The sequence below is a fragment of the Pinus tabuliformis genome, chromosome 2_2, assembly GCF_031772625.1.
Source record: "Pinus tabuliformis cultivar Carrire ecotype Pingquan chromosome 2_2, CPIR1, whole genome shotgun sequence".
NCBI lineage: Eukaryota > Viridiplantae > Streptophyta > Pinopsida > Pinales > Pinaceae > Pinus > Pinus tabuliformis.
Genome location: NC_142300.1, coordinates 762,684,868 through 762,706,077, shown reverse-complemented (window position 1 = coordinate 762,706,077; position 21,210 = coordinate 762,684,868).

Sequence of the window (21,210 nt, the reverse complement as noted above, 5' to 3'; positions counted from 1 at the left end):
AGGTAGGTATAGTGTGGTCTATGGGTATCACTTTAGGCTTCTTGAAGAATTGAGTTTTGGAGTAGAAGCACCTCCTTATCACAGGCTCAGCATACCATACTTCCTTCTGTAATCACTGATAGACACAAACATAAAGGTGCAGGAGGGAAACCACCAATAGTTAACCCACCATGGGTTAATTAGAATCATCTTAGAAGATGTCGTTCACAACCACAAAATTCTTATCCAATGGAAAATTTTCAAAGACATGCAGATAGATGAGGATATCAAAGCCCTCACATATGACATTAGTCCTACTATTAGTGAAAAAGATGATGAAGAAACTGAAACAAATGGAGAAAAATTGTAGGTTTTAACCCCATACAAAAATTACCTGCATACGAATTCTAAAACACAAAAAATAAACAATGCGAGAGCATAACACATAAAACACATATACACAGAGATTTTCCCCTGGATCCCAAAACCAGGACTACTAGCTTGATTTTTCATTATGTTCCTTTCAATGTTACAATACATATTTATACATGCCGAAGCATCCAATACCATGGACCGAAAACCATCGCATCCAAAACCATGGACCAAAAACCATCGCGTCCAAAACCATGTGCGAAAAACATGCACAAAACCATAGGTAAGTCTACCCAACCTAATATAGGGTTGAAAACCAAAATAGAGTGGGGTTACCTGCAACCTCAAACCCCCTGTGACTTCCCCCGCTACGCAATCGGCGGAACAAAGGAGGGGCTCCGCCCCCCTTCTAAACCCCCAGTTAACTACGTGGGCTAGTCGTGGAAAGAATACAACACAACCCAACATTATCCCACTTGTTGTTTTCTTTCCACAGGGGTCCACAAGAGAGCTTAGTCATTTATCCAGCCCTGCAATGCCCATTGTTTCTCTACACCAAGAGAACTTCTTGTGGAGTCTTATCCTCCAACGCTGATGAAGGTGATCTGTTGACTAGGTAACATGTTGTCTCCACCACCTCTGCCCAGAATTCTTGTCCAAACCCGACACCATTTAGAATGCTTCTTTCCCTTTCCATCAATGTCTTGTTCATTCTTTTGGCAACTCCATTTTGCTCAGGTGTGTATGGAGTAGTCTTCTGCCGTGCTGTACAACACTTCTTACATAATTCTTCAAATTCCTTACTGCAAAACTCTCCACCTTTATTTGTCCTCAACACCTTTATCTTTTTCTCTATCTAGTTTTCTACTAAAGCCTTAAATTATTTAAACCTTTCAAAGAATTCAGATTTATTCTGAAGGAAATATATCCATGTATTCCTTGAGAATTCGTCTATAAATGATACATAGTACACAGAATTACCCAGTGATGGAACTTTCACAAGTCCAAACACATCATTGTGCACAAGCTCTAATATTTGTTTCTCCCTCTTACCACCAGAGGGGAAACTCACCTGATTTTTCTTCCCATATACACAATTTTCACAAAAATCAAAATATAGAGAGCTATTACTCATACCTTCTAGCATACCTTTACCATGAAGTATTCGAAGGCCCTTCTCTCCAATATTTCCAAGCCCTTGATACCGCAACATGGTCTTCTCTCCAGAGACCACTAGATTTTCTGCTCCACTTTCAGGGACCAAAGAATTGTTGCACCCATCAACAATAGTGCTACCTTGAAGATGTTGGTTGATAAAAGGTGCCTTTAAAACTCCTAATTATCCTCACATTAATTATCAATCCGGGAAAGTCTTCTTATTTCAAGAGTGTACACAGTATGTGGCTGCTATTTAATTCAAAGAGTAATGTTTTATGGATTGCAGTATAGATCTTTTAATACAAGAGTAAACAGATGCAGCTAGTAAATTCCAATTGTAATTAAAGAACTCAATCTTCTAATAAACTCAAATCTTACATTAACAACAACATCAGTTGAGAGTATAGTAATGATAACTCATCTCTCTTTAACTGATTTAATCTAAATCAAAACCAAACTTCAATAAATAATCTAAACAGCAAATGATATCAATCTGAGAGTTCCAACAACGATAGTTAATACTCTTTACAGTTCATTAAATCCAACGGAATGTTTACCTAAGTAACTCAATCCAAAATGAAAGTAAATTGAAACAATGACAATACTGTAAGTTATATAAAGAAAAGATATTCTGTCAACACCAGAAAATAATAAACAGTGAAAGCAATAAAATCACAAAAAGCAAGAATACTATCAAACCATCACACTTGCAAGAATTGGAAATGTATGACACAAAGAAAGAAGTTGAATCCACTAGAGGCCAGGCCCTTAGCCGCCAGTGAACACTGCTAAGTTACTTCAGATGGTGTGAGGGAACAACAACTTCACTTATATATTAATCATCAAACTAAATGAGCATTATAATTTGTTTGTGTTCTTCTTGATAGCGAGAGTCTGTAATTAAAATTACAATTTCAATAATAACAGTGATTCCCCTCTTTCCTTCTTACGAACATCTCCTTTTATAATAGGAAAGGGTAAAAAAGATAAATGATAAATGCGATCCCTCAGGATCTTTCGATCCTGAGGGATTTGCTACAAATTTCCAAGTTCATACATCCTTTCATTTCTTGCGCTGATTCTTCTGATTTGCCTTGGCCTTATCTGTAACTACCGCTTTACTTCCTTAACTTGCCGATTTTTGTTGTTCCTTCATAGGGAACAACATTTGTTCCTTTTGTTGTTTTCCTGCAGAAAGAAGGGTAATAATTAACTAAGTTGTAACTGTAGATAATTCCTTCATTTCTTACCATAATTCCTTAGTAGATTAACACATTAAGATACAGAAAAGATAAGAATAAAGGGAAAGGATGATGAGATAAATAGTAAATGCATACCTTTTCCATGATTCAACATACTCCCCTGCTTACCCTATTTCATGTCCTTATGAAAAGCAAGCAGTTTGTATGCAGAGTAGTTAGAGAATAAGCTGGAGAAGGAACATCGTAAAGTGGTCTAAAACCATGGTTCTTGGCCAAAAGATCAAAGATAGGCCCTGTTTGTCCTTCAAGAAATTCATATATAGCCCGATAACCTTCAGTAGGATACCAAACGATAGGGCTGTGGAACTGACAACCTATTCAATAAGGACCTTCCCTTAAAATGTGATTGCTATAAGTGACAAAACGTTCTGCAACTAATTTAAATTTTTTAGAATTGAATGGCTCTCTATTTTGTACATTACTAGTGGAAACTATCCACCTGAGCTTGGTTGCAGCCAAGGAACTTTCCTGAATGGAGAGGAAGTATTATATTCCCTTCTATACAATCTCTTTCTGAATAGGCCCCAAAATTTAGATTACTCCTTCCCTTGTCATTAGACTCTTGTGATTGACTAACATTCACAAAAGGTGTTTGGGTTCACCTCTGACCCAAAGGTCCAAGCCATGCTCTTGCCTCTGGAACGCGTTATGAGCCTTGAACCATTTTAGTTGATTGGTAGAAAATGAAATAAAATCTTGGAATTGCACATCCCCCAAAAAAGAGTTGGGGTTCTTTTCCATTTCTTCCTCTAATACAAAATTATGTAGGTAAAACTCGCATAGCAACCTTTGAATTTTTACCCCATGTTGTTTGCAAGAGTTTACGAAATCCTCAATTGTTTCTAATTCTATCAGTTTTCTAGCCCTGACGACTTTGATTTTCAACTGCAAGTATCTCTCAAGAAAAAATAACGCATAATTATTAGAAGGAGATATGCATGCCAAGACATCAGTGTACAGTGAGCAAATAATGTCCATTTGATTCATGACCCTCTCTAGTATGAGCTTCATTTTCTCAATTTTCTCTTTTGCCTTTTGGTATTTGTCGAAGGTCTTTCTTTCTGATGTATTCATGTCCCGAAGCTACCTTTGTAATTCTTGGTATTTTTGCTGGGAGATAGTTTCTAGCTCAAGATTTTCTATGGCAAGCTGACCCTATGCTAAATCTTCTTGAAGATTTAATATACTGGGGTCATTGCTTGTCATGATATCTTTGGCTTGAATGGTTGTCTGTGTACTCCTGCTATGAGAAGGAATGCCTCTTGTCTGTGTTCCTTTATTATGGGAGGTCCATGCCTCCGTCTGGATAGCCACGCTATAGGAGGGTATCACCTCCATTTGAATAGCTGAGTCATAAGAGGGTACAACCTCTGTTTGAATAGCTAAGTCATAATAGAGTACAACCTCTGTCTTTGTAGCTACTTCCGCAAGAATTGCATGTTGTTTCTTAACAAGTTGAGTGAGCGTGAGCTTAGTTTGAGTCCCTATAGCTTTTGTTTCATATAATTCAGTTTGAACTACTGCATTTATTGTTTCCAGGGTTTTGTTTGGAACTATCCCCGCTAATAATTTTCTTATCTTTCGTCTGAGCCTTTTTACTATTTTCTGCAGCCTCTATTGTTCCTTCCTAAGATTTTTGATTTTGTCTATATGCCTTTTAGGAGGAGAAACTGTTCTGTTAATTGTCTGTACTCCTAATGAATCTGGTTGCTCATCCTCACTCTGTTCTACTATAATTGTGTCCCCAAATTGGTAGTCGTCTTCTTGATTTACTTCTGCTCCTTTTATTTGGCCTATATTCTTTGTGTTTAGAACTACATAGATGGGTTCTCCTAGAGGCATACCACCAGGTTGGTTTACCTCTTCTTGAATGACCTCTGCCCTTGTTTCTGCTTCGTAGCTTACATTTTCGGATATAATTATATTGTGGCCAGAGTTCTTTATAGATTGGGTTGCTCCAATATTAAAATTGAGTGGGCTTTTGCACTGTATGAAATCATCCATGTTGGCCAGAATTTGGGCTAATTCGATATCATGTAATAAGTCTCCTGGGGTAATTGTGTTTGATGTTGAGGGTAGTTCTGATTTATTTCTTTCATCAGCTCCATAATTCCTTGATTCTTCCTCATGGTCTGATTCAGAGTTATCTTAGCCTTCTGTCTACAAGTGTTGTTCACTTCCTGGGCTAGTTGATTCTGCCCTAGGGGTTTTCATCCGCTCCTAGGTTTGTCCTCAACCTAGCAGAATGTCTGAGCTTTTGGGGAATGTTTTCTATAAGGGTAGTCCTCTTCCTTTTCAAAACAGGGTTAGGCGCAGGCAGAACTAAACCTCCTTCAATAGAAAATATTAATTCCTCCCAATTTGATTGCTGCTGGGCGAGGTTGTAACTAACTATCATTCTAATCAAATAGTGATGGCTTACGATGATTTCTATGTGTCATAATTTTTTTATCCTTTCATTGGAGTCATGCAATAGAAAATTCAAATATGTAGGTAAATTCACAGAACACTTTTGTTTCAAGACTGCTAAGTGTTTAAGTTGACACGGCCTTACCACGTCTTTTCATCCATCACATGTGATAAAATTTTGGACGAATCTGGCTAGTTCTCCCCATGGTTCTCCAAGGGACAATGGTTGAACTCCTTTGCCTTTGATGATCAACTCCTGTCCTTCATCCTTAAATACTGCAATAGCATCTTGTAGCTTCAATCTTTTATTAGCCCATACGGGTCCTTCTACTGGTAACCCAGATACTTCAGCTATCACAGCATCTGACACCGTGATTTGCCTACCTCTTATCATGGATTGTCTGTTCTGTAAATTTTGTAAGAATTCAATGGTGATTGCTTCGTTGGGTTGTTGAAACCATGTGAAGTATGTTATCCACCGAGCTTGGGCTATAATTTCTTTGGCTACATCAGAAACAACCAGTATTAATGGCTCCATGTGTACTGTTCTTCCTCCCATACTGCCTGAATGCTACAAAAAATTAGTGTAGTAGAGATAACATAGCAATAGGTAGACCTGAGTGATGGAACAACAAGTTGTTATAATGGTTATATTGGATGATACTTTGCAAGCATAAATACCGTTATCTAAGACTTATTATTATTCTACATGCTCCGTGGTCATGGCATGTCATATTTCCCTGCAAGATCAAATAAAAAGCTAACACACATGCATAGTACACTAGAGGTTGCTCCTCACCCCCCTTTGAAATGTTAGGTCTCCTTCGATCGAATAAGTGAAGGAATAACGTGCTGACGGCGAAGTATAGGGGTGATAAAAGTGGCAAGGTATGCATATTAATGAAATGATCGCAAAAGATATCAAAGTACTAAAATCAATGCATATAATGATAATTATCAATAAGTGAGGAGATGCCTTGAGGTGATTCGAAAGGGAAGAAGGATAATTAACACAGGAAAAATACTTTGCTGTCATCATTCCACTTAAAGCTATTATGATTGATTTTTAAAATATATCGCATGCATAAAGGTTCAAAATAATTTAGGAACATAATGTCTCTATAGTAAAGATAACAAATAAGAAAAGGGAATTATAATAACCATTGATGTTGAAAATATGACTCCAATACCATCAGCAAAGCTTCTATTGCCTGCAAGCATTTATAGCCTTGACAGAGTTGATTTTTCACCCTTTGGAACCATGGTCCTCTATGTATAATGGGGGAAGTGCATTATGATATCAGAGTAGAGACCAATGTGATGTCTTGGTAACCAGATGAACACATTTCCATTCATTGGGAATGAGCGAAAGGTGGGCAAGCTGGCTCGTAATGAGACCTCCTATTCCAAGGACTTTTTCTTGATGCATCCATTGGATCATATCCCTGGTGTGGTGGCCATAGTGGGAATGCCACTTCAGTGTTTCCTTATGATCATGGTAGGCTGGCTCATGATGAGACCCCCTATCCTCCATTTGAGAAATCATAGAATTGTTAGTAAACATATGTGTATATATATATACATAATTTTTTTTTTTTTTTTGGCACAACACTTCCTTTTTATATATAGAGGGTGGCTTGACACTCCTTAGAAGTAGGGATGGTAGAAGATGTCTAAAAATATCAATAGAAAACAAGTATGCCCTTAACCTTATTTGATGATAGTGAACAAAGAGAATTATAGGGGTTAGGGAAGAACCAGCATGGTACAAATAATCAATCAATTTGATTTATAGTGAAAATAAGGACAGTGAAGTGATGTACATGGTTGTATCGTTTCTTTTTTCGATCAATACAAAGAAATCTTATTAAAGATGATAATCTTCGATTTTCTTGTTCCAATAAGCTTTAGATTTGTATCCTTACATATATATTTGTATACTTGCCCTATATAGGATCATAAAGAGTGAGCAAAGGAAGGAAATGATATTCATAAAGTGCTATTTCCCAAAGGAAATAGTAAAAGAAAACCTCACACCAAAAATGTTGTTCCTTATAGGGAACAACAAGGAGAAACTCACAAAAAGGGTGATGTTCCTTAGAGGGAACAACAGTTGTTCCCTATAGGGAACAAAAAAGAAAATACATGCAAAAATTGTTGATCTTTAGAGGGAACTACAATTGTTCCTTGTAGGGAACAGTAGAAAAGAAAAACTACACACCAAAAGTGTTGTTCCTTAAAGGGAACAATGGCTATTCCTTAAAGGGAACAACAAGGAAAATACACGCAAAAAAAAAATCACTGTTTCTTGGAGCGACGACTACTTTTCCTTAGAGGGAACAATAGTATTTCCTTAGAGGGAACAGTAGTTTTTCCTTAGAGGGAACAACAGTTGTTCCTTGTAAGGAACAACAAGAAGAAGAAGGAAGAAAAAAAATGGATGAAAAATTGTTGTTCCTTAGAGGGAACACTAGCTGTTCCTTAAAGGGAACAACAGTTGCTCCTTAGGGGGAATAGCAGCTATTCCTTGAAGGGAACAACAAGAAAACCAATACACATGACATTGTTGTTCCTTAGAGGGAATATTTGTTGTTCCTTAGAGAGAACAGTAGTTGTTTCTTCTAAAGGGAACATCAGAAAGAAAAAATAATTAATTGCACGTGAGGCTAATGTTCCTTAGAGGGAACAACACGAAAAGAAAAAAATGAAAATTTGTTCGCAAAATTGTTGTTCCTTAGAGGGAATGACAGTTATTCCTTCGAGGGAACAACAGCTGTTCCTTAAAGGGAATAGAAAAAGGAAAAAATTTCACACGAAAGTGTTGTTCCTTAGAGGAAACAGCGGTTGTTCCTTAGAGGGAACAACAACTGTTCGTTAAAGGGAAAAACAAGAAAATCTGCACACAAAATTGTTGTTCCTTAGAGGGAACAATGACTATTCCTTTGAGGGAACAACAATTCTTCCTTTAAGGGAACAACAAGAAAATCTGGACACAAAATTGTTGTTCCTTAGAGGGAACAATGACTGTACCTTAGAGGGAACAACAGTTGTTCCTTAAAGGGAACAACAAGATAAGAATCCACACAAACATTGCTATCTTTTAGAGGGAGCTGCAGCTGTTCCTTAGAGGGGACAACAGCTGTTCCTTAGAGGGAACAAATATAAAAAAAAAACTTATATACAATTTATAGAATCAAATTCAATCAAATGGAAAAGGAATTTTATGTACAAATTTCAAAAACAACTAAATTTACCACTAGACTAAAGTCGTGGATGGGTTGCCCTACTCAGCGAGAATTTGTATGGTGGAATCTTCTCATAATTGTTGGCAAAAGGACTCCCTGGTAAGTGGTTTGTGATAGAGTCGTACTCGATGTCCATTCACTTTAAAAGGGTTTCCAAACCCATCAATGGTGGCTAATGTGAGGGTGCCATTTCATGCATCTTTTGTATCTCATAAGGGCCTAACCATCTGGTCTAGAGATTTCCTGGGAAATCCTGGAACCTAGAATCATATAGGAGTGCCAAATCTCCTTCGTGGAAGATCTTCTTCTTGATAATGGCATCATGCCATTTCGCTCTTTGTTGTTGTATCAGTGCAGTGTGCTGAAGAGCTGATAGCCGGATTTCATCCAATTCATTGATTTGATGTAACCTATTAATCTGTGCTTCATTTAAGTTCAAGCCTACTTCTTGAGCTATCCTCAATGTATGGATTTCAAATTTGATTGGGAAGATAGGTTCTTTGCCAAACACTAGCTGGTATGGGGAATATCTCATGGTATTTCTCCATGTCGTGTGGTATGCCCATAGGGCTTCTAGCAATTGGGTAGCCCAGTCACATCTATGTGATACAACTGTCTTTGTGAGTATTTCCTCGATTACTTTATTGGTACTTTCTACCTGGCCATTTGCCTGTGGGTGGTATGGAGTTGTGATTCTGTGCATGATATGATGATTCTTTAATGTTGCAGCAATCTTATGGCCTATAAATTAGATGATGGGTTTATTGAACCAATGAAATCTAATGCCCATCACGCAAAAGGTTCTATGACTAACTACAGATGCAGGGGAATTTCATTAGATTTCCCAGGGCATGCCATTCTTTGGCAACTATCACATGCCTGGACAAACTTCTTGGCGTCCTTAAAAATGGTGGGCCAATAATAGCCTATATGTAAGACTTTGTGACCAGTCATGCAATCTGCAAAATTTCCACCACAAGGGCCATCATGGCAAGCTTTCAGGATGTTGAAAATTTTTTCTTCCCTAACACATCTTCAAATGTGCGTATCGGCCCCTGTATGGAACAAATACCCTTCGATCCAGGAGAACCGAGTGCTATGCTGTACTATTTGTTTTATTTCAATGGGCGTCATGTGTTTGGGTAATTTTCCTACTGCTAGGTAGTTCGCAACATCTACGTACCATGGTGTTTTCACGGTGATAGTGAATAAGTGTTCGTCACAGAACTAGTCTTCTACTCCTGCCGAGTCATCTGTCTTTGGCATACATGAAATGAAGTTTGCTACTGGATTTTATTTTCCTGGTCAATCTTTCATTGTTATGTCAAATTCCTGCAAAATGATCAACCAACTTGTCACTCTTCCATTTGTAACAGGTTTATTAGCTAGATATTTAATATCAGAGTGATCAATATACAAAACCACAGGGTATCCTATTATATAATGTCTGAATTTATTAATAGCATAGATTACAACCAAAATTTCTTTTTTCAGTCACAGTATAATTTAATTCAACATGACATAGATTTTTGTTGATGTAGTATATTGCATATGGTTGCTTATCTTCCTCATGACTGAGAACTAATCCAATGGCTGTATCTGAAGCATCAGATGAAATCTGGAATGGAAAATCGTAGTTTGGGCCCCATAATACTGGGGCTATTGATACAAACCATTTTAAATATTCAAAAGAGATGTCACATTTGTCAGTCCAAATGAAATTGATATTTCTTGTTAATGCATATAATGGTGTAGTAATTTGAGAAAATTTCTTTATAAATCTTCTATAATATATAGAAAATCCCAAGAAACTATATACCTCAGTTTCTGTGGAGGGGGTAGGTATTAAAAAAATTATTTGAATTTTTGTTGGATCTACCTGAATTCTAGCTGTTGAGATATAGCGACCCAGGATGAGGCCCTCGGTCATCATCATGTGGCATTTTTCATGACTTAAATAGAGCCTAGTAGCACTGCATCTTTGCAAAAATTTTTCTAATGTTTGTAATGCTGGCTCGAAGTCATATCCATAGGGTGTAAAGTCATCCATGTATACCTCAAGTCCTTCGTTTATCAGATCTGAAAAAATGCTGAGTATAGCCCTCTGAAATGCGGCAGGTGCATTGCACAGTGAAAAAGGTAAGAACCTGTAAGAAAATGTCCCCCAAGGGAAGGTAATGTAGTCTTATCCTGGTCTTCAGGGGCAATTTGAATTTGATTGCAGCTGTTGAAGCTGTCTACAAAGGAAAATAATTTTTTTCTTGCCAATGTCTCCAAAACCTAGTCAATGAACTCAAGGGGAAAATGGTCTTTTTGGGTTGCTTTATTAAGCTCTCTATAGTCAACACATATACGCCACTTTCCATTCTTTTTAGGCACCACTACTAATGGAGAGACCGATTTGCTATTAGATATTGGATAGATGAAGTTTACATCTAACAATTTTTGTAGTTCTTCTTTAACAATATGTTTAAGGTGAGGGTTTAAACTTCGTTGAGGTTGTTGAATGGGCCTGGCATCTTTCTCTGTATAGATGTGGTGCATGCATAATTCAGGATCAATCTGTTTCATGTCTGGGTAATCCCATGCAAAATCCTCTTTATATTTTCTGAGAAGTTGAATAAGCTTCTGCTCCTAGTCAACAGTCAAGATTTTGTTGATATTTAAGGTTTTCCCTGGCTCAATTTCTATGGTTTTGCTATTATAAATAGTGTACAAATTTGAATAATATAACACTTATTCACAGAGATTATCCTAATTATACACTATTTGTGGAATGCATGCATAATACATAACCTCCTCTACCATTGATCATCAATTTGCGGAATTAAAAAAACAATCGCATGCGCACATTGAAACATCAATCACACATATCAACGTAGTATGTAATGGGGAAAGCATGCAGCTGAGAACCCCCAACTATCTATATATTATAATGATAGAGAACATGTAACAATACATATTGCAATACTCCTCACAAGTACTCAGTACTATCTCCACATGCTACACACAAAACTAGCTCAGATATGAACAAGTCACGGGTTCAAATATCCTCCACTATTTGCCTGCCTCTACTGCGCAATCCAAGTTGAGAATAGATCAGATCCAAGTTCAAATTCCCTTGGCTTGTGCTGCACAATCCTCATTGGCAATCTCAATCAATGATTGTGCAAATCTCATGCACAGCTATAGTCACAACTGATAGTAGTCTCACCCTTTCACCCACCTCTAACACTTGTCTCCACTGAACTGTCCATGCACTGAGTTAACTGATGTATTCTTTAGTTTATTTAAGAGTTAATAATTAGTGAGTTAATTAATAATTAATTCACATCACTCATCGCTAGTGTATTTGGCAGTTAGACTAAATACAACTAGTTCAACTAAGTCAAACTGAACACAACTCCATCAACTCCTCAATCAACTCCACCAAACTCAATCACTTGAGTTGTAACTGAGGTCCATCATGCAATAGCTCAGCTAACCCATAGGAAAAGTGTATTTCCTTCTGGTAGTTGCATGTGCCACATCCGTAGCTCGAACTGAAGTGTTGCAAGAGGATAAGATAATGTTTATAGTCCAAATATTATTAAGAGCTAATAATATTCGACTGTTCTATTTTTTGACTGGAAGTCTAAAAATAGACTCCACCCATATGTCTTAAAATAGAGGTCCATCTATTTTTACCAACATGACCAATCATCCATAAATAGCATCCTGCAACTCATAGACCATGATCCATATGTCTAAAAATAGACATAGTCTAAAAATAGACTTTGCGCCAAAAATAGCCTGCGGGCCCACTTAGTCAAGGCGACTTCTTTTCACTAAGCTCCATCATCTTGTTGCATTTTCAACACTCCCTATCAACAAGATATGGATTATCTGCAACCCCTATCCTACCTCTGTAGTATTCGAATTTTCTCCTGGTGAGCACCTTCGTCAAGATATCAACATCCTGATCCTCCGTGGGAATGTATGAAAGTAACATGATTCTCCGTTGCACACAATCTCTGATATGATGGTACCTGATGTCGATGTGCTTGGATCTATCATGAAATACTAGATTAGTTGAGAGTTTAATGAAACTCTGGTTATCACAATAAATCACAGTAGGCTCCAAGTGTGACTTGAACAACCCGACTAGAATCTTCCTCATCCATATAGCCTCACATGCAGCCAAACTTGCTGCCATATACTTTGCCTTTACTGAACTAAGTGCCACAGATCTCTGCTTCCTACTATACCAAGAAAATGTTGTTGACCCAATACTAAAGATCCCTCCAGATGTGCTCCTTCTGTTCGTTGGGCTCCTTGCCCAATCTACATCTGTGAAGCCACATAGCTTCACCTCATCCTCATGTCTGTACCACAATCCATATCCCGATGTGCCTCTGAGATAACACAATACATGCTTGCCTGCCTTCCAGAAGGGCTTGGTTGGCTTAACCATAGCTTGTGAAAGCTAGTTAACAACATAGCATATATCAAGTCGTGTATTGACTAGATACATAAGCGACCCCACCAACTGTCGATAAACAGTGGCATCCACTACCTTTGCTGAAGTAGCATCCTCCTTCCTCCAACCTCGAGGAAGAGGAGTATCAACAAGATTGCAGCCATGCATGTTGAACTTCTCCAGTATCACCTGGGCATACTTACTTTGAGAAACAAATAGTCCATCACTACACTGCCAAATTTCCAATCCCAGGAAATAATGAAGGAGGCCCAAGTCCTTCATCTCAAACTCTTCCACCATGGCACCTACCCATGCGGGATCCTCCATAGCTTCCTCGAAAGAGGATGGCTTAGTCACGACACATTTGCTCACAAGAGCCATGTATCTAATGTATCGATCAGGTGACTGTCTCTGTTTGCGCTGTGCTGTAGGTTGTCCTACAACCTTCTCTGCATCTTGAGCCAGTCGATCAGCTTCTCTAGTGCGCTTTCGCCCTCTGATGGTTGGCGCTGCATGAGTGGTCTCTTCCACTCCATGAACTTCTTCTTGTGGCTGATCCACATCCTGAAGCTCATCCTTAGGAACTAATAGCTCCTCATCTGCATGCAAGTGTGCCTCCCTCTCAAGTGAACACTTCATGGATTTCTCCTCCCGAAATTTGATATCCCATTGCACAACAGTCCTACGACTATCTGGAAAATACACACGATAGTTGTGGGGCGTATTAGTGTACCCCAAAAATGTCCCAACCTCTGCAGTCGGCTCCAGCTTCTTCCTGGCATCCTTCGTCACATGCATGTAAACAGGAGAACCAAAAATCCTCAAATGGGAAATATCAGGCCTCTTACTAGAATAAGCCTCCTCGGGTGTACTCATGCCTAGTATCTCGTGAGGACAATGGTTCTGCACATATACTGCAGTATTGCATGCCTCCACCCACAAGTGAAGGGGTAGGCCATGATCATGCAACATCGTCCATTCAGCACCCACGATCGTTCTGTTCTTCCGTTCAGCAACCCCGTTCTACTGTGGGTTATGGGGAGCTATGAGCTCTCTTCGAATCCCTTCTGTGCTGCAGAAGTCCTTGAACTCGCCAAAGATGAATTCACCACCATTGTCACTCATAAGAGCCTTCACCTTCTTCCTCGGTTCCTTCTTGACCAGTGCTTTGAACTCACAGAACTTTGAGTATGTCTCGCTCTTCTTCTACATGAAGAAGATCTAGCACTTTTGAGAGAAATCATCAACAAAGATCACATAGTACTTGTGCTTTGCTGTCGAAACTACTGAGAAAGGTCCACACATGTCTGTGTGAATTCTCTCAAGGATCGTCGTGGCGCAACTATCCTTCTCATGAAAGGTGGCTTTCACAAATTTTCCCAAAGTACACCCCTTGCACTGATCTGACTGTGCAAGAGTGCCTTTAGGAAGCCCAATATAAATCTGCTGCAGTATCTTCAAGGTTCCATGGTGAAGGTGGCCCAATCTCCGGTGCCACAGCTTGCCATTATCCCGGCTCGCTAATCCTTCTACCTTGCATGCCATTGTTGCGCAGCCATCTACATGCAATTGATAAAGGTTCTTGACTCAAACCCCTATCTTCCGGGTTTCTCCAGTTGTCTTACTATGCAGGAAAACCTTTCCCTCGCTAAAGAAAACATCATATCCCTTGTCTTCTAACATTTCCACAGAGATAAGATTCCTCTTCAATCCTGGAAAATGCATCACTTCCTTCAATACGAAAGGTTTACCAAACTCCCTCTCAAAGGAAATGGTACCGATACCGATCGCACTGTATCTACCATCATCGCCCATCTCAATGTGCACTCGAAGATCTTTCTCATCCAGATCAGAAACAAAGCTCGATCTCCTGTCATGTGAAAAGACACACCATTGTCCAAGAACCATATCGATCCCATCACACTTGATACCAAACATGTGATCAACAAAAAATCCAGCTCAAACTACGAGGCTAAGGCCTCTCCAGTTGCAGATCAAGCAGCTTGCTTATTTTTCTTCTTCTGCGGACAATTTGTGGCATAATGTCCGTGCTGGTGACAGTGAAAGCACTTCACCTTGGACATGTCCTTCTTCTTACCTTTCACACTGGAATGAGAAGTCTTCTTGTTCTTCCCCTTCTTTGCTTTGGCAACCAAAGCGCAATTTTCTTCATCAGATGCCTTTGATGAAGATCCGTCCCTAGTATTCCGCCTGATCTCCTCTTGCACAAGATCAGACCAAAGTCTCTCCCATCCTGGCAATTTCTCCCGACCATTGAAAGAGTCCTAATAGGAATTCCAACTTTTCAGAAGACCAAGGAGAGCCATGCTCACCAAGTCCTCATCATCGACAGTCACCCCCACACTTCCCAGCTCATCCCGGCATTGGGTGAACTTCATGAGATACTTGGACATATTGTCTCCTTTCTCACACTTAATGTTTCTGAGTTTATCCTTGAGCGCCAACTTCCTCTGGTTGCTCTTGCTTTGGAATAAATCTGTCAACGCTTTCCACATCAAGTATGGAGAAGCCTTTCTAAGTAGGTTGGATACAATGTGATCCTTCACACCCTCCAACAGAATCCTTCGACACTTTGCTGTCTTCTTTTGCCAAGCCTCAACTTGAGCAGCATTAGTAGGCTTTGGGACCTCAGCATCTATGAACTCCTTCAACCCATTGTCATCTAACACTGCCTCCATCCTGTCTTTCCATGCAATATAATTCGAGCTGCCTTCAAGGGCATACTCCAATCACAATCCATTGAAAGACATTTCAACTTCGACACCAAGAAAACACTGCTGCAAATTCGAATTCCACCAGCTCAAAACTCAACCGCTTCTGATCTAAAATTCATGAGAACAAAGTATTTCTCATAGAGAGATTGACTGTATGGGAATTTACCAGATATCTCACCTTCCAAAAGAATAATGAATCCAAAGGTACCTGGCCCTATTACAAACTCTGCCTGAAGAAATAAAATGTAATCACTTTCTGAATAATAGATCCGATGATCAACTTTGCTCTGATACCATGTAGAAATTTGAATAATATAACACTTATTCATAGAGATTATCCTAATTATACACTATTTGTGGAATGCATGCATAATACATAACCTCCTCTACCACTGATCATCAATTTGCGGAATTAAAAAAACAATTGCATGCACACATTGAAACATCAATCACACATATCAACACAGTATGTAATGGGGAAAGCATGCAGCTAAAAATCCCCAACTATCTGTATATTACAATGATAGAGAACAAGTAACAATACATAGTACAATACTCCTCATAAGTACTCAGTACTATCTCCACATGCTACACAGAAAACTAGATCAGATCTGAACAAGTCACGGGTTCAAATCTCCTCCACTGTTTGCCTGCGTCTACTGCGCAATACAAGTTGAGAATAGATTAGATCCAAGTTCGAATTCCCTTGGCGTGTACTTCGCAATCCTCATTGGAAATCTCAATCAATGATTGTGCAAATCTCATGCACAGCTATAGTCACAACTGATAGTAGTCTCACCCTTTCACCCACCTCCAACACTTGTCTCCACTGAACTGTCCATGCACTGAGTTAACTGATGTATTCTTTAGTTGATTTATGAGTTAATAATTAGTGAATTAATTAATAATTAATTCACATCACTCATCACTAGTGTATTTGGTAGCTAGACTAAATACAACTAGTTCAACTAAGTCCAATTGAACACAACTCCATCAACTCCTCAATCAACTCCACCAAACTCAATCACTTGAGTTCTAACTGAAGTCCATCATGCAATAGCTCAACTAACCCATAGGAAAAGTGTATTTCCTTCTGGTAGTTGCATGTGCCACATCCGTAGCTCGAACTGAAGTGCTGCAAGAGGATAAGATAATGTTTATAGTCCAAATATTATTAAGAGCTAATAATATTAGACTGTTCTATTTTTTGACTGGTAGTCTAAAAATACACTCCGCCCATATGTCTAAAAATAGAGGTCCATCTACTTTTACCAACATGACCAATCATCCATAAATAGCATCCTGCAACTCATAAACCATGATCCATATGTCTAAAAATAGACTTTGCGCCAAAAATAGCCTGCAGGCCCACTTAGTGAAGGCAACTTCTTTTCACTAAGCTCCATCATCTTGTTGCATTTTCAACAAACAGAAGTTGTTGGTATTGACTATTCGTTAATATCTTTTAGGGGATATTCTTCAATTTCGTTATCCAGTGCTGCTTTGATCATGTGACACTTTAGATGGGATACGACATCTGGTTGGTTAATGTGAGTTTTAATGATGTCATCTTTTATTTGATCCTTTAATTCGAGAGCATTTTCTATAGTTAGTGGTGATCTAATGTTTTCAGTTAGATATGATACAGGTTGTTTTCTAGTTTTTATTACTGTGAAACTTGGCTGAGATGGAGGATATAAGGCTAAATTCTTTACATTACTTCCTCTTGCTATAGTCATGCTACATGTTCGACAGCTTATGTAAGCATATGCAGTTGCTAGCCAAGGTCGTCCTAGAATTAGGGGATGTTCATCTGGTCGGTTTCTAGGATTGATGATTAGAAAATCCGCTGGGTATTCCCAAGAATCTACAGACACCATTACATCCTGTAATGTGCCTTATGGTTTGACTACCGATTGGTCAATCAATTCCAACAAGGTCGTGGATGGGTCCAAGGATGTAATGCCAAGCTTTTGACAAGTTGTTGTTGTGAGAATGTTGATTGTTGCTCCTAGGTAAACTAATGCATTGGGGAAGGAGCATCTATTTATTTGCACTGTGACTATAGGATTTCTTGGGTCCTCATATTTTATCGGTGTTTCTCTGCTTGATAATAAATCGGACAAAGTACTGACTACATGGACAATTGGGGTTGTTTTTATTTTCCTCTTTGGATTTTTCATACACAATTCCTTAATAGTTTTTGCATAAATTGGAATGTCCTCAATAGCTTGTAAGAGGGGTATTTTTACGCACAAATTTTTCAATTCTCCCAGAAGGTCAAAATTGGGATATTCGATTGGTCGGGGTATGATTAATCTTTCTGGGAATGGTGGAGAAGAGGTGATCATTTGATCATGACTTTTTTGTTTAACCATGTTCTCCACTTGTGGTGGTTGTTCTGCAGGTAATGAATCTTCAATTTGTATATTTTTATCCCCCTCTGATTCTATTATCTGTCCAGACCTTAATTTAAGCTCATTACACTCCCTCAACTCTGTTTCTGGTTCCGGTCCTTCAATAATTTGCATAGATTGGATTGGTCTATTATTGGGGTTTGGATTGGGCTGGGCTGGGAGCTGTGGTTGTAGATTAGTGTGAGGGTTCTATTGCAATGTGTAGGGTGTTGGCAGTGTAGGTTGAGGTAGGGGGATTGTTCCTGCTGGCTAGTTTGTAGGTCTTTGCCAGCTTGACTGCTAACTCTGGTTTTGTGAGGTGGTGGGTGGCCATTGGGATTCATATGCATTATTCTGCCAGAATGGTGGGAATTAAGAGGAATTTGGCCAATTGTTGTTTTGATTTGATTGGTTGGGCCAAGGTGGCATATAGAGTGGTTGTTATGACTGATTCAAAAAGGTGGCTGGTTCTACCACATAGCTCCTAGGTATTGTTGTGAATTATATTGCTAGGGTTGACAGAAAGAAGATGGATCAGTAGGCATACCTGTTTGTCATGGTTGCCATTGATGGCGCTGATTTAGCTAGTAGTCTAGTTTTGTTTCTTCCTTTGCCTCCTTATAGATTGCTTTTAATGCTGGGAGTGATGGGCAAATTTCTGTGGTATGATCTTTAGTACATATGGCATAGGTATGTACCATATCCAGCGAGCACTCTTTATGACTATGCTTCTTCCTACATCTAGGACAAAAATTCACCAAGTTTTGTTCTACTTCAGCCTGCTTCTACTTGGCTTGCATGATGTCCAGTTGCATTGTCAAAGTTCCCAAGATACTTGTTTTGAAATCCTCTAGCAGGTTTCCAATTTATACACGAGTTATACTTTCTCCAGATATTTTTCTGTCCCTAGTGGTCATGTCGCGTTCTGCTGGTTTCAATCTCGTACTGCCTCTTGAGCACCTGATACACAATTTAATAATATCAGCATAATCTTCTTGATATATATCACCTTTACCCATAATATTTAATGTCTCTATCCATTGTTCTTTCATTCCTTTAATCAATGTAGTTTTTAACACATTATCAAACAAAGGCAGAGTTGCATAGGGAGACCATTGGAGATTATATTGAAGATGCTCTACATATTCTTCCAACTTTTCACTAAGTCTTGCTACCATTTGGAATATTTTGTCTTTCAATTCCCTAGATCTGCAATAGTCCTGATATTTTTTAAGGAAATCATTTTTCATTTGATCCCAATCATTTATTGTGCCCCCACCTAATCCCATAAACCAACGCAGGGCTCCTCCTTTTAATGTAGAAGGAAACAGTTTTAGTTTCTGGGGGTCGGTGGTATAATCATAACCCCAACATAATACATTAAATTCAAACAGAAATGCATCTGGATCCTTTGATGTGAGTCCATGAAAGGTGGGAATATTTTGGAGAGGGATAGCTTTCATGGGCGCATTGACAGCTGTGTCAACGATCGAATATTGCAATGTAGAGGTCTGGGGTGCTTGTGGGTTGTTGGCCATTTGATCAAATATATGCAAGTACCCTTCTGGGATCTCTAGAGAGTTATTCCTGTGGTTGTTAGAAGGGGTGGGAATGATCTTAACAACACTCCCTCGATCTGGGATATTGGGTGTTCCTTGTTGAATCACTACCTGAGGGGATCTTAGCTCCTCTATTTCCCTTATTTTTCCTCCTCCTTCACGAATATTACAAGAATTCCCTTCTTGTGAGGAAATTGGGTGAGAATTTTCAATTTCTTGAAAACTCTTCACAGTTCCTATTGTTTTGTTGTGGACCTCAGCGTAGGCTGCAGATGGTGAACCTGTGGCCCGAAGTGAGACAGTAGGTTGTCTGGAAGCAACGTTTCGAGGACCTACTAATGGCTGAGATTCGACTTTCTTTAAGATGTGATCTATGAATGTTGATCATCCAAGGGTCACCGGTCCCTTATATCTGTCAAGTTTGGGTAGTGGAATTGGATTATTTTCGGGTTTTTTTCTTAGTCATTCTTGCAAACAATTCAAATGTTTATCTCTACCCTAAGTTCCTAACATTTTTTCTGGAAATAAAGGGGGGGAGCAGGCATTTTATGTGCTCTGAATGCAAGTTCTTACCTTTAGTTTTTAATACCCAGTTCTCCCTTAACAGACAAGCATCAAACACCTACCTTAGCTTTCTGTAATTGTGCTGAAAAGCAGGCAGAGGAGCAAGCACTTTACTTGCTCGTTACGTAGGTTCTTACCTTCCATTTTCAATACCCAATTCTTCTTCAACAACAATTTTTTGATATACATCACTCTTTATAAATGGCTACACTCTCCCCGACAACGATGCCAAAATGTTGGTTGATAAAAGGTGCCTTTAAAACTCTTAATTATCCTCACATTAATTATCAATCCGGGAAAGTCTTCTTATTTCAAGAGTGTACACAGTATGTGGCTACTATTTAATTCAGAGAGTAATGTTTTATGAATTGCAGTATAGATCTTTTAATACAAGAGTAAATGGATGCATCTAGTAAATTCCAATTGCAATTAAAGAACTCAATCTTCTAATAAACTCAAATCTTACATTAACAGCAGCATCAGTTGAGAGTACAGTAATGATAACTCATCTCTCTTTAACTGATTTAATCTAAATCAAACCCAATCTTCAATAAATAATCTGAACAACAAATGATATCAATCTGAGAGTTTCAACAATGATAGTTAATACTCTTTACAGTTGATTAAATCCAGTGGAATGTTTATCTAAGTAACTCAATCTGAAATGAAAGTAAATTGAAACAATGACAATACTGTAAGTTATATAAAGAAAATATATTCTTTCAGCATCGGAAAATAATAAACAGCGAAAGAAATAAAATCACAGAAAGAAAGAATACTATCAAACCATCACACTTGTGAGAATTGGAAATGTATGACACAAAGAAATTATTTGAATCCACTAGAGGCCAGGCCCTTAGCCACCAGCGAACACTGCTAAGTTACTTTAGAAGGTGTGAGGGAACAACAGCTTCACTTATATATTAATCATCAAAGTGAATGAGAATTACAATATATTCGTGTTCTTCTTGACAGTGAGAGTCTGTAATTAAAATTACAATTTCAATAATAACAATGATTCTTCTCTTTCCTTCTTACAAACATATCCTTTTATAATAGGAAAGGGTAAAAA